Below are 6,021 nucleotides of genomic sequence, written 5' to 3'. Positions count from 1 at the left end.
GTTTGCGAAGCATGTTGCTTTGGTAAACAAAATCAAACCAACTTTGGCAGAAGCACCTCTTGAGCACAAGGTATTCTTGATTTGATACATACAGATGTATGAGGTTATGCCCAGACCTATAGCATCAATGGTTCAATTTACTACTTGACTTTCATTAACGACTGCAACAGATATTGTTGGATCTACTTTCTGAAAGAGAAATCTAAAGTCTTTTCTATATTTCAAGAATTCAAAGCCATGGTAGAAAACCAAATAGGTAGAAAGATCAAAGCCATTTCAGAGGGATTTTTCTTCTGTCTCCAGTCATTCAATGACACGTATGGCTTGGTACCTGATCCCACCATCGTAGTAGTGGTCCACTTTAACAGCCTCCTCCTCTTACTCCTCTGCGATCTCCCCACCCATAGGCACCTCCATAATCTGAACAATTAGATTGTCTTCAATCTTGACATTGGTCCTATGCAATTTCAGGATCTTTGCCTCTACTTCCACGTCCGTAATTTCCACGGACACCACATCAGCACGTACGAGGATATGCACGCCACCCATTTTTAAAAGTATCGCTCATACCTCACTTGACTCACTCCACGATAGCTGCACCACTATGTAGTCCTACAGACAATCCTCACCACACACCTCCTCCAGTGTGGCTGACCCGACGGTGGATCAGTAATAGGAAGGGGGGCATGTTAACATCCACAAAGTACAATCGTCGAATGCAAGGTAATCAGTGATTAGAGGTGATTAGGCTTCATGATTTACTTCAACGGTTATAGCCATGGAAGGAGTACAAAACAAGCTCAGTGAGTTTGGGCCCCAAATACCCAAGGCCAAAGATTGCAGGCAACGTGCACAAGTTGCATGTTCCAGCTTATAGATTGCATGTTCCATCTCACAGGTTGTAGGTTCCAGCTGCAAGCTACAATTAAGTGCCTCGCGGGAGTTAAGCCTCACCACTCCAGGTTTTGAGCCTCTTGCACAGGGTTTGAGCCACAAATGGCTCAAGGCTTGGAGGTGCTCAAAGAGTTTGAGCCCCAAAGAGCTTAAGGCTTAGAGGCACGAGGCTAACACAAGTGCTATTTGGGACTCGATTAGGAACACCTCCTAATGCCAGGCTTGTCCCAAGTGCTCTTATATGGTTAACACAAGTGCTATTTTTGCTAGTAGGGAGAGATGGGAAGAATAGCAATATGCCTTGGCACCCTATGGGCCCAAGAGCCTTTTTATTATAAAGAGAGGGAGAGTGCTGAAAGGAAAAGGGTTGGCTCTCCCTTCAAAAGGTGACATGTATAAAAGGCCAAAGGGTTGACTTTGGTCTTCATTGTTGTTTGCACAAGTTTGAATACAAGCTCCTTCTTCTCTTCCAAGAGTGTTTTGGGTGTTCCCTTGTTTCCATTGTAGTGCCCTTGTGTTTAGTACTCCATCCCCCTTCACTCTCCTCTTTCCTTCTCCTTCTCCCTCCCTTCTCCCCTCTCTTCTCCCCTCTCCCCCTTCCCTCTTTCTCTCCTGGTGGAAACATGTTGCAACAATCCGGAGGCCACTTGAGTGACACATGCGGATGGTTCATGCCTTGCATTGCTCTCACAAGGAGTAGTTTAGAGTGGAGGCTCCATCGGCATCTCTTCAACATCCCCATGACATGTGAGTCACTGTCAAGTCTTACACATTTTTGGCACCGCTATCAGGGAATGGAGGTATGCTTTTGCATTGCGCTTGTATTCCTTCATTATCTACCCATTGCATAAGTAAGCTTAACTTGGAGCTTTTTAGTGGAGTTGTAGGAGAGGAAAGGGTGATGAAGTGAGTTTTGGACAAAAAAGTTAGGAAAGCTATCATTTTTTATTGGAGAGTCTCTTTGATCATTTGAAGCTTGTTTTTCATGCTTTTTAGTGTTTTGAGTTGGTAGGAACTTAGTTTGTAAAATTGCTAAGGAGTGTACCAAGTCTAAACACACAAAAGACAAGCAAAAATGAGGATTCTTGCTGAATTTCAAAGTGGTTTTGTGTGGTAGAACTCACCCCTCAAGAAATCTTGCATTTTGGCTTGCAAAAGTTGTTTTTCTTTCAGGTTTTTTCATTGAGTAGGTAGACTAAGTAGTGTAGCACCCCCTAACATAGAAAAACTAGAATAGAAACTCAAAGTCTCCCAAAATTACCAAAAAACCAGTCGGCGATGTAGTGTTTTCCTATCCCCATGGGTTGACGCATTAGAGCTATCATGTCGACTGATGCCATAACCGTATCTCACCAGTCAAACCTTGTTGACCTGGTGCCATAGCCTTATCCCACCGACCTAACTTCTAACCACGGCCTAACTTGCCACCTTGATTAAATGCATGTCAGAGTTAATTATCTCGCTGACATGACAGCTATTGACCTGTGGCCATAGCATTATCGTTATTCCACCAACCGGCACGGTAAGCTCATCCCAAAATTCGTATCCCATCAATCCAATTATTCTACCAACCGGCATGGCAAGTTCATCCCCATGCCCATCGTTATAATTATTCCACCGACCCAATTATCCCTCCAACCGTTGCTATTTTTCTATCCCCCTGCCCATCGCTATAATTATTACGTCGACCGGCACATTAGTCTCATTATCCCACCAACCCCATTATCCCTCTGACCGCCATCTTAAACTTATCCCTACATCTGTGGGGATACCATCTGCATCTTATTCCACCGACAAGTGGCACGTTCTATTCTATCGATCGACGCATTATGCCTATCCTGATGCCCGTCGAGTTACTCCTATCCCTTCGTCCACTACTCTATTAGTATTCTGTCGATCAGTGCGTTACGATTATCTCATCCCCCGTCACTCTACTGGTATCACGCCGCCCAATTCCATAGAGCTATCCCTACGACCGTTGCCATAGATCTATCCCTATGACCATTGGGATACCTCTGGGGTAGTCCATAATATTAAAATTCCAAAACTATAGTTCAGCATGAGTGTGCCTAGTTAGAGGTCTCATACATGCACTTGAGGTCTGGGAGAATTTTGTGTAAGGATCCTGTGCCGAAAGATAGTGCTTCAAGCTATGCTCAGCCCACCTTTTGCCCTAGCTAGGGATCTGGAAGCTGATCCCTAGCTCCCACTCGGTAATAGGCCCTTGACAGGAAGATCTATCTAGCTCCGATGAGACAGAAAGCTTGAATGAAGTAATGCAAGACCCCTCAGGTCCAAGGGCTTCCGAAGCCCCATTCACTAGCATGGCCTCTTCCAACTCGCTCGCACCTTTTGTAGCATCTAGGCTAAGAGGTATGTTCTCCAACATGTTCGAACATTTAGTTCAAATAGAGTTGACAGACATGGAGAACCCCTTTGGCGGCATGTCTACAGGAAGGGGAGGTCAGCAACATCCAACTCCCGAAATGCAAACCGAGATGAAAACCACCTTCGCGGATGCAAGACCCTCCTCCTTTGCAAGACATCCCTAATGGGAATGCATGGATGATGAAGATCCATGGATGAAGGAATTCCGAGGGCAAGATCCCAGTCGAGGAGATGTGAAAGGCTTCTAAGGAGGAGCGCCTTATGAACCCCCAACAGCCCATGTGCCACCAACCTTCAACAACTATGGGGCTCCATAGGCTCCACCTTATTATTCGTTGCATGGAACCACTATGCCCATGCCCCATGACCCACCTCCTCCAGGAATACGTCCATTTACATCCATACCTATTGCACCAATGAATGCAGACCTTGGTGCATCCATTCCAATGTCGGCACCAACAACTACATGGATACCACCACCAGGGCCAGGGCCGACCTTGCATCCTGTCAGGCCCACAGTGGCACCGCCCCCACCAGCTGCTCAAACATTGTTAAGTGATGAGGCAATGTGCATCTTGGTAAATACCCTAGGAAGGGGAGCCACACCACCCCCTCACCCCAATGTTTCCCGCAAGGATTGCAAATCTCTTGAGGAGCTGACCCATAGCTATCTCCAAGTTAATGACCAAATTTCTTGGAGAAGGAGACCCGATCTCCCACATGGAGTGATTTGAGCAAATTTGCGAAGCTTTTGGTGCTCCCGGGGACCTAGAAATGGCCAATGCATTTGGTCTTAGGTTGGATGGTAAAACAGGCCAATGGTATAGGGCTCTCATCCCAAAAGAGAAAGTCAACTGGGAGACATTGAGAAAGGCCTTCATGGTGGGGTTCACCTGCAGCGGCCATAAATGGAACCCAATTAACAAATTGTATGAGGTAAAGTAGAACAACAAGGAATCCCTTAGGGATTACATTGCCAAGATCAAGCACCTCAATGCCCAATGTGAACCATACGAGTGGATGAGCGATGAACAATTGTTGCCTTGCTTTCTCATCGTATTGGCATATTTGAAGTTGCACGACCACCTAATGGTGATGAATCCTACTTCCTTCAATCTATGCAGTAGCAAGGTAGCCATTCGTATAAGTGACAACATGATGGACAAGGCGAATATGGATAAAACCCTGAATCCCTCAGAAATAGCTCCATCAGTTAGGTCTTCTAGTGTAGAAACAATCAAGTAGGAGACCAATGAGCTAGACTCCAATTTGCTAAATTAGCTAGGTCAACAGTGGAGGTCAGGAACCTTTAAGGAGGCACCAAGCAACCCCCACTTGTTTCCATAGAGAGACAAAGTTTGATGTGGGGTATGCAATGGCAACCATCCCTCCAATGAGTGTCCGCACCTGAGGGCAAGGCTGGCACTCTACTGCATACACTACCATAGGTGAGGAAACCATGATACCTCCCAATGTCGATTTCCGAGGTCCCTTCCCTAACCCATGTATCAAATGAGACCCCCATTAGCACTAACGGCTCTGCCTAATCCTTTGAATACACAAGGTGGTCCTTTGGCTAGTTCAAGCCAGTACAAAACGCAACTAGCTCCATTACCACCACCCATACTGGGCCCTCAACCTCCACTACCTAGTATAGCTCCAATCAATCAAGTGTTGGTAGAGGAAGTTCCCAATGACTGGGAGGAGACGGATCCAGATCATGGACCCCTCGACTACTACCCTATGAGGAAGGAAGTGGCACCCTATGCCACTACCTCCTACAAGAGGATCAACAAGTCCCCGTGTTCCAGATCGCTCCCTGAACTCAAGGGCGAGAGACCTAGACTCAGTCGCCCAAAGGCCCCCCAATCCACAGGGCAAGTGAATGCCCCTATAGAGGTACTTTGCACCCTCCAGTGTCATGCTTCAAGTGCCAAGGGCAACATTTCTTAAAGGACTGCCCCTATATGGGGTCTCATCCCCATCACTCCACCCACGACTAGCCCCACACCCTTGTGTGCTGGGTGTGGGATAGAGCATCTATTCAAGGACTATCCCTTGAGAAGACCGACAATCCTAGTCACCTTGTCAAAGAGCACTAGCCTTAACTTGCTTAAGTCATCTCACAAGGATGCATGCAAGCCAAGGCATTAGGCAAGGCGATGAGAAAACTAGCAAGGAAAGATAAAGGATCCCTACCGCAAGTCCCTAAGATCCCTCAACATTCGCTGACCCGGTCCAAGAAGGCCATAAGTGTAGGTGAGGGCTTGACTAGGTGCTCATCCAGAACGGTTCTGATGAGGAGACAGCCACTATTGCTAGCTCCTCTACCTCTGAACGTGCTTCCACCTAGGGTGACCCTAAGGTACCTTCGAGCTAAGAGGTAAACAAGCCAGGCCCAAATCCTAGCACCCCCACCCTCCTATAAGGAAACCTATCCTAACGGTCCTAGAGAAGAAATACCTAATAGAGGCTCATAACTTGGTACGCGATTGCTAGGAAAAGTTCGAGCATCAACTCAAGGCGAGTAGAGGATCGGATACTATCCATCCAGCCCACCTAATAAGCCACCGAGGGGCAAAATCGCTTAAGGTGCCAGAAAAGGTGAAAGAACAGGAATGTTTTAGCTTCGATCAGTCGAAAGCTCTTGATACAATGCAGAAAATGTTCCAGGAAGACCCAGTACTACAAATTCTATAGGAAAAAGAGACATTTATGGTTTTGAGGACCTGTTATCAT

Source organism: Dipteris shenzhenensis, chromosome 14 (genome assembly GCF_047967505.1).
Source record: "Dipteris shenzhenensis isolate YYH24624 ecotype China chromosome 14, Dip_SZ_1.0, whole genome shotgun sequence".
Classification (NCBI taxonomy): Eukaryota; Viridiplantae; Streptophyta; class Polypodiopsida; order Gleicheniales; family Dipteridaceae; genus Dipteris; species Dipteris shenzhenensis.
Note: the sequence above shows the minus strand (reverse complement) of the source record.